Raw genomic sequence first — 12189 nt, forward strand, 5'->3', positions numbered from 1 at the left:
AGGACAGTATGGGAGAAAGGTTGATAAACCTCGTTTCACAGCACCCCGTCCTTTTTGATAACAGACGGGATGATTTTATGAACACTGAATTAAAGGACAGCGTCTGGCAGTCCATTGTCCAGCTTGCTTGCTGCGGTGAGAGTGGTAAGTGCTAAAGAAAGTTGAAGTTGACACTTGTTAAACGTTAGCTTGCTAGCTTGCTGCTCCTGCTGCTACTCGCGTCCATGTTCACCCACAACCGTACACACTGTGCAGAATTGGAACACAACAAAGCGAAATTCCGCACCGCGTCCGTAGGTGTGAATATGAGCTGTTTGTTTGTTTGTTTGTCTCTGTGGGTCAGCCATGTGATGAACTGGCGACCTGTCCAAGGTATACTCCGCGTTTCACCCATTGTCAGCTGGGATCAGTTCCAGCCCCGCACGACCCTGTAAAGGATAAGCTTGATTTGAAAAATATTTGAAGTGTCTTTTTTTTCCTCTCTGAATTTTCAGTATCTAATTGCATCCTCTCCTGTTTGCAAGTGAAGGAGATACCTTTAGCTGCTGTTGAAGCTTGCGTCTACTTTTGAGTACATGATTCACCATATCATTATATGTAAGTATTTTAACAGTTTTGTTTTTGTATTATATTTCCAAACTTAAAACTTTTTTTTTTTTTAACAAATCTTAGTGAAATGGGCTTTAGGCTTAATTTTTAACAGTGACAGTTAAAGGTGACCAGCCTCTGTCGTGAATTTATGATTTGCAAAAGAAAGTGTCTACTGGCCCGGCTATGATATCTGTATCAGATTTGCTGTGATATTCTACTCTAAACATAAAGAATGTAGTTCATATATTCTTTCAAAGTAGAATGCACTAATTGAGTTAAGTGCTGGAAGTCATGATAAGAGATGATATAAAAGCAGTGTAAATTTAGTGTTTTCAGAAAGTGTAGACTTTGTGAATATAGATTGTGTTCAGCTCTTAACTCACAAAGTTCTTTAATCTTAAATATCCATCATCATGTTGCATATATCAGGTCCTGAATGATGGTCCATTGATCATTTGTGCTCCCTCCTGTCTGGACAAGGCTTTGTACTCATAACAGGTATGATCTCAACTAACTACTCATTTACTGTGAATTGGGTTGTCTGTATTTTTGTTTCTAGAAACATGCATCAGGTGACCGCTTCAATATCTTGCTCTTCTTCTGAACAGCTCATTTAATTTTAGAACTCTGGTTTTCTTAAACGCAACTGATGAATTTATTAGTTGATGGCTCCTGTTAACATCTTGAATTTCAGATTCTGGCCTTTATCTGCTCCCTCCCTCATTATTGTGGTGTAGGCGGCACTGCTGAGCACCCATATCTTTGCCCATACAGTAGTTGTCCATGTACATTTAACTTATGGAATGCGCTCAGGTCACATTTGTGTCGAGTCCATAACCGAGAGACATCACAGCAAACATCGTCATTGGCCACATTCAACTGTCATGTTTGTGGATTCCCTGAAGTTGCCTCTGAAAAAGAGTATTTTGCACATATAAATTTGCATCTCAAAGCCAATGAAACAGTCCCCTGCTTCTTCAAGGGATGTTCATTTAGCACAAACATTTATGGGACATTTAAATCACATAAAAATAGAAAGCACCTTGTTTTTTCTTACAGTGACTTTAAACCTGGAATAGTTTCACTGAGAGAGAGTTTTGACGCACCGAATCTTTCAGGTGAACATGGAGACAGTGAAGTATTTGATAAAGACAAGCTAGAAGTGCAGTCAAGTTCTCAGATGGACATCTCAGAAAATGTTGAGAAGATGATACAAGAGAAATTTGCAGGAGTGTTGCTTAAGATGGAAAACATACTCCATGTTCCAAGCAGTGCAGTCGATTAACTTTTACAGGACTTGCACTTCCTGATGAGTTCTGCGTCCATGACTACATTAAATGGCATTGTGTCAGTTTTTTGTACTAAGCATAATCTTGGTCGTAATGCAACAGAAATAGTGGAGTTGGCCTCTGCAGTCTGCCTCTCTAACCCTTTGACAAAAACAATTGGAGATCAAGGCTCACTTGGCACTGCTTTTAAGTGGAAGCAGTACTTCAAAGACAGGTTCCAAGTAGTTGAACCAGTTGAATATGTTTTGGATAAGGAGTGCAACCATACCTACCAATATGTACCATTATTCAAATGCTTTTAGAAATGTGAGGTGTAATAGGTGTGTGTGCAGTCCTAAAGTTTCTTTTTTTCTTTTCTTTTTTTGTTATAGAATGAAACTGTCAAAAGAAAGAGGGAGTGTGTCCTGAAGGCACTTTGTGGCTATCTGAATGAAGACCCAGACATCCTCTTCATGGAATACCTGGTTAGTAATATTAATTGTTTTCACCTCTATTCAACCAATTATTGAATAACTAATGTTGTTACTTAATTATAATTGCATGGAATTAGTTTGTTTAAACTTATTTTGAAATCTAATATATACCTTAACCATGCATTTTATTAGGGACACCTGTGCAATCTAATGTAAGCTAATACAATTACTTTTATGAAGCTTATACAGTTTAATTTTTTCTGACATTGTCAGAAAAATAATTCGACTTTACTTATAACTGAGATTGTAGTGGGTGGCGGTAGTGCAGTTTTATTGATAAGTGTTCCTAATATTGTCTACCAGAGCATGTAAGTGGAGTGGTGCAGTGAGAATTTCCGCTCCTCACTCATGGAGCTGTTTATCTCTGCTCTCCAGCTCAGTACTGCTACTCACTCAACTTAGATCATATAAACATATTAGGAAGACTTGTTAACACAATGTAAACACAAACAAAATGTCTATGCTTAGTAAAAGTAAAAGCAGTGCTGTTCCAAATAAAGTACCAAGTGAGCTGACATTAAATAATGCTATTCAATTCTGTAAAATCTGTTTGTGATTTCATAGTGTGTTTGTTTTTTTTGCTTTTTGTCGTGTCTTTCTGTCCCATGTAAAGGATTCCGATCCTACTACCCAGGGGGAGGTTGAACAAATTCTCCATGGCATCTACAGCATCACTGTTGAGGGAGGTGATGCCATCACTCCTCCAGCTGATGTGGGAATCGTGATCGAGGGTGTTGAAGTTCTACATGACTTGGGAGACACTGCCACTGCATGTGCACTGTTGATGGGTGTAATCTATGCACTGAACCTCAGTTATCCTCAAGAACTGAAAGCCTTCTTTGAAGTGCTTCAGAAGATCTTTCTTCAACTGGATGCTTCAAGACTCTCAACAAAAGTACAGATGCTCAAAAACAAACTGTCTGAATGAGCCAACCATTGATTTGCATACTGAATGTTATGCGGAATAGGCACAATTCTATTTTGGATCAAAACTGAATAAAGTGAAAAGTAGTCTTGTAGTAAAACTGAGTTCCAAGTTACAAGAATTGAGAAGTGAATTGAAAGGCCAGTGTTGACAGCAGCAAGTGTGGTGTTAGATTTTTAGACTATTATGCTGTTTGAATTTTTTTTTGAAAACACCAAGCCTGCCATGTTAGACCAAAATATTGTCAAAAGGATGTTTTTTGTTCTGTGTTGTATGTGTTATGCTGCATAAAGGCAGTTTACAGATGTCCATGGACTATCGTGTACCATAATGTTGCCAACTGAGTTTATTTGGATGGATGCAACAAATGGTTATTTTCATTAGTGATTAATCTGTCCATTTTTTTCTATTGGTTGTCACTTTGAGAATCTGTGATTGGCATTTTTGACTTGATACACCAAGGTGTAAAACCTTTTATTTTGTCACAACCAACAGTCCACAACCCAAAGACAGGTGGTTTACTGTCAGAGGACTAAATAAACCACAAAGTATTTAAAGGGATAGTTTGGGTTTTTTGAAGAGGGGTTGTATGAAGTACTTGTACATAGTCAGTGTATACCTGCGTTAAAAATGTCATAATGTTGTTTTTACAAAAATACAAAAATATGCCGCGTGTACCAAATTCATTTGTGTGGAACCTGTTGATGAACTAGAATTATGTCAAACTAATAAAAAAAGAATCGATTAGATGAAAGTATAATGTTTTTATTAATTGAACTTAAATGTATTATTTTACTTGTAGATATAAGATGTATGTTGAAAGGGCAAATGTAAAATATGTAGGATGTCAATATATTTTTTAAGTTCATATAACATGATTTAATTATGGCTGAAATAGCTCTTGTTGATCAGAAGTAATTGTTTTTATTTGGGTCAATTCACAATCATGTTACTCTAAAACAATTTGATTAAGTTAGATTGACTTTATATATTTAATTGTAATTAACTTAATACAATTTTGTGGAACCTGTTGACAAAATATATTTAATTAAAGTCAACGTTTAATTTTTTTGAGTGAGCGACGGTAAATAGCTCTTCTAAAAGTTTACTAACTACTAAAATCCCACATCCTGTGTTAAATACAATGTATTTTAGCTATATTTACAATGAAGCTTGATTCTGCACTCTGCGCTTAGCCCATATGTGAATGTTTACTGTTGCTATGGTAACAAGTGACAGCTGACTCAATCGTCCGACCATAACCCATAAAATTATAATTCAACGTATTTAAACAAATCAATCTTAGCTAATGTGTTGTCACAGGTTAGATTGTCAAAATTAAAGTAATAACAGCTTAAATCCCTGAGGAACTACGCTACCACTAGTGATGGTTGCATCCACTCGTATGCAGTTACCTTACGTTACAGTTCCCTCAAACAATATCACGAAGCACAATACAAACTACATAAACAAGTTATCGATTAAGGGTACACTCCTAAAATCTGAAAGTGCTCACCAAACGGTGATTTTGCTGGTCTTCAGTAGCTTTACTCTACTCTAGGTGTAACTGCCAACTGAAGAACGCAGTGCAAACCAACCGTTTATATACCCAGATTTGCTCTTGTGCCTTTATTCAAATCAGTTGTGCTTTAAATTGAATGGGGGGTATCTGTATGCTTTGCAAGCGTACTAGGCTGATGAGTAGAATTTAAGAAAAAGGCTAAATGACATGATGTTGCACACTCTTGTACAGTAGGTGGCGGTATACACCTTTAAATTGTTTGCAATCCGCCTACCGAGAGAAGGAAAAAAAAAAGCTTTGCAAGCTGCTGGAGACTGGCCAATAGAGACGTGTCTTACAGCTTTCAGTTTAGGCCCCGCCCACCAGGTTAAACTTTTTACTCGCAAAACTTTTTGAGTTGTAAACGAAAAAAAAATGACTTGCAAACAAAACTTTTGGATTTGCATTTTTTAATCAATCATTTTTTACTTGCAATAAAACATTTTTTGATTGCAATATTGATACTTTTGCTCTCAAATCTTTTTTTGATTGCAAAACCTACTCTGCTTGATTGAATAATAAAGAAACAAATGTAGCTCCATACAATTTTAGTGACAAGACCCACATTGAAAAGGGGACTGATGCCCCAACCAGATTTTATTGTACTTTTTCACACTTTTAATAATAAGTTAATTTACAGCCCAGCTGTAGTGGAGACATAGCCTGGTTCCAGACCATAGACCCCGCCCACTCAACTGAGTAGGCTTGCATTACTGGTCTGGCATACTTCAATGAATTTGTGATTTATCTCGTCCAAATGATGGACGGACCAATGAATGCCGGGGGTCTAGCGATTAGCCAATTAGCGCCACGCTGATGTCAAGCTGTACGCCGGTGGGTAACTGGTGAGGATAGCAACAATGGCGACCGCTACAGATCCTACAGACCACATTAACAATGCTATCGAGGTATTTCGCTACTACTTGCGTTAATAGAGGACCAAATTAAGGAAGCTGCTAAACTGGACAGCGATGCAGCTGGGCGTGCACGACGATGGAGACATTTTAAACGGGCGATGCTTGCTTGTTTTCGGCACCCCCGAGGCATGGATACTAATGACATCAGATTCTGGGTGAGTCGTTGATCTCTACTGATTGGTTAGGGAAAAAATCAAATTCCCTCCCCCTCGTAAATCGCCTTCAATGGAAGCCATGTCAGACTGAAGGTTCTGGGAGCTTCAGTCTGACACTCAGGCTAGTGGAGACATGTCAGAAATGAGGACACTAATCTTTAAGTATATTTGAAATACAGTCTAGGGAATGAGTTTGGAGGTAATTTAATAGAGTCACCTGAAGAGGTGAAGCCATAATGACAACAGAGGAAACAGGGGAAAGAAGATGTTAAGCCAGGTCATGAGAGGAAGAAGAGGAAAGGTGATGACTGCAGGAGAGAAATGAATCAAAGAGCTGAGAGGAACCAAAATAAAAGAAGAGGAGAGGAAAAAAGTCATTAGAACAGGAAAGTAAAGGCACATAAAGACTTAACGTCTTGGCAAGTATCAGTTAACGTGCTTAGCTCTTTGGCAAAGAGTTTCTCTGAGCATTCAACCAGCAACCAGCTGCTCTGCTGAAGCAATATCTCTTTTATATGTCTTTTTCCACATCCTTCCTTTTTCATTCTTCCATGTAAGGCAACTGAATTATGTTCTCTGAGCTGTAAGCATCATCTTCTTGCTGAGAGGTTCACACCTGATGTTATGCTTGTTATTCCCAGTTCAAATAGTTTGGAAACATAGAATTGATTGTTTAATTTAAGTGACAAGCCCCACATGGAAAAGAAGGATGGATTAATAGTGGAAAAAGTTTGTTCACCCTTCATGGGGAAATACACTGAGTTCAAATGAGTTTCTCACAAAGTCAGAGGTCTCTGAACGACCAGTTATTCTCTGAGGAAGTCCACTCACATTCCTCACTTCACTACTGATGTGCTGAACTCCACCTCTACAGCCATGTGCACAACTTCACACATTGTTGGACTGATATGAAGTTGTTCCTTCCAATAAGGGTTGATGCAGTAGATATGTCAGAATTCTCTAAACAAAATGAAGTAGTGGACAGAGAGAGCAACTTTTAAACCAAAGTTTTTGCCTGAGGCCAAAAACAATTTTTGCATTACGTATTTTTATTCTCTCCCTCTGAAGCTTCTTGCTGGCAGGTGTCAAGAAGTGGCTTGTAATTCTGTTCATCACAGAACATGTAAAGGCCAAAAGTAGAGTAAGTTGTTGACCTGCTTCTTGATGTTTTTTGTCACTGCACAGGATGAAGTTTGTCTTTGTCTGAATCCAATATTTTTCTTCCCTTCCATTGCAGGCCTGGCCAGTGGCCAGAGCAGTCTGTGGATTTAAATGTTTTTGTCAGGGGAAACATTTTATTCCTCCGTGCAGACAGCAGAGATCTGTGAGAATATCTCTGAAGATGCTACATGCTGCTGGACAACTGATGAAAAAAGAAGTCTACAGCCATAGCAGCTCTGTGAGGTTGTCTTTAGACACACATCAGCATGCTAACATGCTCACATGTTGGGGTGGGGGGATGCTGTCAGCGCCACAAAATGCACCTATGGGCTGAATTGCTCACAAAAATGGCTGTAGCTCGCCAAAAACATTAGATATCAGCATGTCAATGGATTATTTTAGCGCGTGTATTAGCTCATGTTCAAAATATTTGGGGAGTTTATAAACTATACATTGGAAAGTTTGGAGTGTGACAAACCTCTAAACCAATGTTTTCATTTTCACTCATAACCTGTTTTTAGGTGGATCCCTCACGATAAATCAAATTGGTTCTGAGTTTACTAGTTAATTGCATATTTTTCAAGCCAAGGAAACAAATGGGACAATTTCCAATACATTAAAAATAGAATGTGATGCGGCACCAGCCTATAATGTTTTTTGTATCAGGTAAACAATTGCTGTAACTCTTGTTAATGTATCTATTTATTACTACACTTGGCAACTTGCTTGGTAATTAGGAGCTGGCTTTAGAAAAAAACAGCAAAGGTTAGCTGAGTGGTTCATGTTAACCACCAGTTGACATACATAGCTAATGTTAAACACAATAAGTTAATAGTTACATGTCTACCAGAGAGGACAGTAGTGACATACTGTAATATCTATAGTAAGTATTTGATCGAATCACCAGGTAAGATAATCATTTAAGCTAACAAAGGTCAAAACCAGGCCTTACATAGCTCAGTTAGCTTCCTCTCTGGCCAAAATTAGTAAAAATACTTGCTGTACTATGTAGGCATACTGAGTTTCGGGATCCCACAGATTTCATATATTTTCCTGCTGGTGCCTCAAGTCTTATTGCTTTCAAGTTTCAGTTTGGCAGCTTGGAAAAACTTAGTAATGGATTCTTTACCATGTTGGTAGATCATCCCACCACAAAAAAAGCTTTTTGTGTTGTTTGCTAGCAGATGTTTATGACAAGGGGGCACCTTCATTCAATATAAAGTCAGTGGAGAGTGATGAATTGTTTTCTCCCGTGGTGGGGCTGGACTTAAATGCATTCTGTCTCTATGGTGGATGGCGTCACGAAACACAGCACTTTATCCTGGGACTTTCCCCAGGAAAACAGCCTAAGAACAGCCTGTGTCGTCACACTGAACATGGCTTTTCAGCCTTATATTAGTAGCAACACTTAAGTCATGTGACCACAGTGTAGTTTGTTTTACACTTCAAAATACATGAAAGTGGTATTCAGCACTCATTATTAAATACAAAGTGCATATGAGGCTGATGGAGATGTCATTTATTTTTCAGATATTTAGTCATAACACAGAGTAGTGGAGATATTAAACTTTTGACTGGATAGATGAAGATCAAGAGGATTCATCCTCATTTGAACCATGAATGTCTCCAAAATTTCATGGCAATCCATCTGTTGAAATAATGTGGTGAACAGACAGACATCTGTTGAGGGATGCTGCTAATGTGGCTAAAACTAACAAGATGCGATATGCAGTGCAGGGAAATAATTAAACGGCAATTTTTTTAAAAAAAAAAACCATGATTTGCTGTTACTCAGCTCAGTCTTTCTTTAATTTTTTGGCTGTTACATCTAGTTTTATCAACCTATGGGCTCTTCTGGACACAGACCTGTTTTGACTACCTCAGAATTAGTCGATCGGAACTGGCCAAGCACTCTTGGCTGGCTCCCGACTCTCCATGGAAGCCAACTGGTTTGAGGTGAAGTCAGTTTGAAGTGAGATATCAGTAGGCAGCCTGTTTCTGTTGAGTGAAAGTGACTCGACCCAGACCTGCAGTCGCAACAATTGCAGTGGTTTTCAGGGTTCATATGAAACTGAAAAGCTGCTGTATGGTTGGCGGTAGAGTGTGTGAGGTATCGTTTCTCCACTTCCTGTGTCAGCATAGTCCTCCCTGTGTGTTTCTAACCACGGGCGGTTAAAATGACTCGCAGCCTCTTCTCACTTCAACCACAAAACCACATCTGAGCAGCAGCACATCAAGAACCTGCAGTGTGTGAGCGAGGGTACACATGACTTCTTACAATACACCCACAGTTTCCTCTGTGTGTGTATGTGTGTGTGTGCATGTGTGTGTGTGTGTGTGTGTGTGTGTGTGTGTGTGTGTGTATGAGAGAAAGAGAAGCATGAGTTTTAAACAGTAGCACAAAACGTATTACCACTATATCTGTGCCAGTCATCTTTTTTTTTTAAAGATGAATCAGGTTTTATTTTAAATAATATTTGGTCAGAGTAATGTTTTGAAGAACCTTGCCTCTCATTTTCATCTTCTTGGTTTTGTGTTTTGATGCTACCTAACCTCCATAACTTAAATTTTTCAAAACAATATTTTAAATAAAATTGAATAAATAACTAACAAGAAAAAAGAAAAAGAAAATAAAAATAAATAGAAAATGAAAATAAAATATTTTAAAAACAATAATTTTAAATAAAGGGCGGCACGGTGGTGTGGTGGTTAGCACTCTCGCCTCACAGCAAGAGGGTTGCAGGTTCGATCCCGGGCGTGGGAGCCCTTCTGTGTGGAGTTTGCATGTTCTCCCCGTGTCAGCGTGGGTTCTCTCCGGGCACTCCGGCTTCCTCCCACAGTCCAAAGACATGCAGATTGGGGACTAGGTTAATTGATAACTCTAAATTGTCCGTAGGTGTGAATGTGAGTGTGAATGGTTGTCTGTCTCTATGTGTCAGCCCTGTGATAGTCTGGTGACCTGTCCAGGGTGTACCCTGCCTCTCGCCCAATGTCAGCTGGGATAGGCTCCAGCCCCCCCGCGACCCTCAAGAGGATGAAGCAGTTAGAAGATGAATGAATGAATGAATTCTAAATAAAATTAAATAAATAATAGAATATTAACTTAAATACATTTACTTATTACAGCATCTAGTTGGAGAAAAATAGTAATATTCTTGAACTAAGACAGGGTGTTATGATTCCAAACTTATTATGACTATTGACCATTAATCAATTGACCAGCATTACTCACTTTGGATGCCACCTAAAAGCAATGAAAAACAAACAAATAAAAAAACAAAACAAACAACAACAAAAAACTAGTGGATCTTTGAGTTGGGATTATTTTCTCATACATGCTGAAATACAATACATACAGGCTGAAATGATATCTCCTGCTTTGCTGCACTTAAGTGTTTTTCTCCAAAGAAGTTTTAATACTGTGCAAATGACAAAGTGTTCAAATGCCACAGTCCTGTCAGTGCAGTAGTTGACAATCTTGTTTACACACAACCATATAGATCTCTGGAAAACACTACCAGTCTCCCTAATAGGTTGAGTGAACGCTGTCAAGATGGTCTTCCTTCCCCAACTTCTTTATCTCCTGCAGAACATACCAATATTTATCACCAAAACCTTTCTCAAAAAATTAGATTTAATAATCTTATCATTCATCTGGAACTACAAATCACGCAGAATCAAAAAAGAACATTTATGTAAGTCTAAATCGAGTGGTGGACTTGCCTTGCCTAACTTCACGGCGTACTATTGGGCGGCTTGCCTTCGCTTGGTGTCCTTCTGGCTGGATGACACTTATGTGTCATCTGATTGGTTGGAGATGGAGAGGGAGGATTGTCTGCCCTACTCAATTGGTGCAGTTATACTTTCGCCTGTGGTAGTTGACAAAAGCTGTTACAGACACAACCCAATAATACACAATATAATAAGGATCTGGAAACAAATGGGAAAGCACTTTAATCTCAGGATATTACCTGTTGCATCCAATCCATCATTCGCTCCCTCAAACATGGACGGCTTTTTTAATGCCTGGAAAGAGTTAGGTATAGGTAATATTGGCGACCTTTATGTAGAAGGGACTTTTGCATCTTTTGAAAAGCTTTGGGAAAAATATGACCTACCCTGGGCTCACCGTTTTAGAAATTTTCAAATCAGGGACTATGTAAGGGAGCATCTGCTTGGATTTCAAAATACACTCACTCATAAACTGGATGGGTGTTTAAAGTTGTGCACAGGTTCAGACCACGTAATATCCATCCTGTATGACAGACTGCAAGGTCTTCGTCACCCGAGTATGACTAAGATTAAATCTGAATGGGAGAGGGAATTAGGTCTACAAATTACTGATAACACCTGGGACTCCAGCTTAGAACATGTCCACACCTGCTCTTTAAATGCTAGATATCACTTAATCCAATTCAAAGTCCTACACAGAATCCATTATTCAAAAGTGAAGTTACACAACATTTTCCCTGAAATTTTGCCCATATGTGATAAATGTAAGTCTATTGAAGCTGATCTGCTGCACAGTTTTGCCTTGTGTACTAAATTGCAAGGCTTCTGGGTTGACATTTTCAGTTTACTCTCAAAAATATTTAAGGTACTGATACAACCTGGACCAGTCCTAATAATCTTGGGTATTTCAGATGTGTTGAGATCTTTAAGAGTGACGCAACAACATCTATTGTCATATGGACTGATCACAGCTAAGAAGCTGATTCTAATGTGCTGGAAAGGGAAAGAGGTGCCCACACTGAAAAGATGGCTGACAGAGCTGACAGACACCCTTCATCTGAAAAGGATCAGATATTCTATAAAGGACAGAACTGAACAATTTGAAAAGATCTGGCGACCACTGCTTTCCTTCCTGAAACAGGAGCGGGCCTCCTGACCTTCTGAATCAGACAGTTTAGCGCTCTGGGGTGGGGATTGGCTGAGGGAGGGAGGAGGCTGGGAGTGCGGTGTTCAGGGTATTATTCTGTGGGTTTTGTGCGGTTTTTTATTTTTGCTTTTTTTGGGGGGTCGTGTTTTGAATATTGTACTGTGTATTGCCCTGTGCTGGACCTCTGTCTTTGAAAATTAATTAAAAATATTTGAAACAGTCTTATTTACACAGAAAA

At 38.7% G+C, this 12189-nt stretch overlaps 1 long non-coding RNA gene across 1 annotated transcript; it reads left to right on the forward strand.

The window, feature by feature from the left end:
- Positions 1 to 492: 492 nt before the first annotated feature.
- LOC125904213 (uncharacterized) lies at positions 493 to 3945 on the forward strand. The gene is made up of 4 exons (XR_007451404.1): positions 493 to 597; positions 1021 to 1089; positions 2252 to 2344; positions 2967 to 3945. It is a non-coding gene; the product is annotated as an uncharacterized LOC125904213 (long non-coding RNA).
- Positions 3946 to 12189: the final 8244 nt, after the last annotated feature.

This window comes from Epinephelus fuscoguttatus, linkage group LG17, assembly GCF_011397635.1.
Source record: "Epinephelus fuscoguttatus linkage group LG17, E.fuscoguttatus.final_Chr_v1".
Lineage (NCBI taxonomy): Eukaryota > Metazoa > Chordata > Actinopteri > Perciformes > Serranidae > Epinephelus > Epinephelus fuscoguttatus.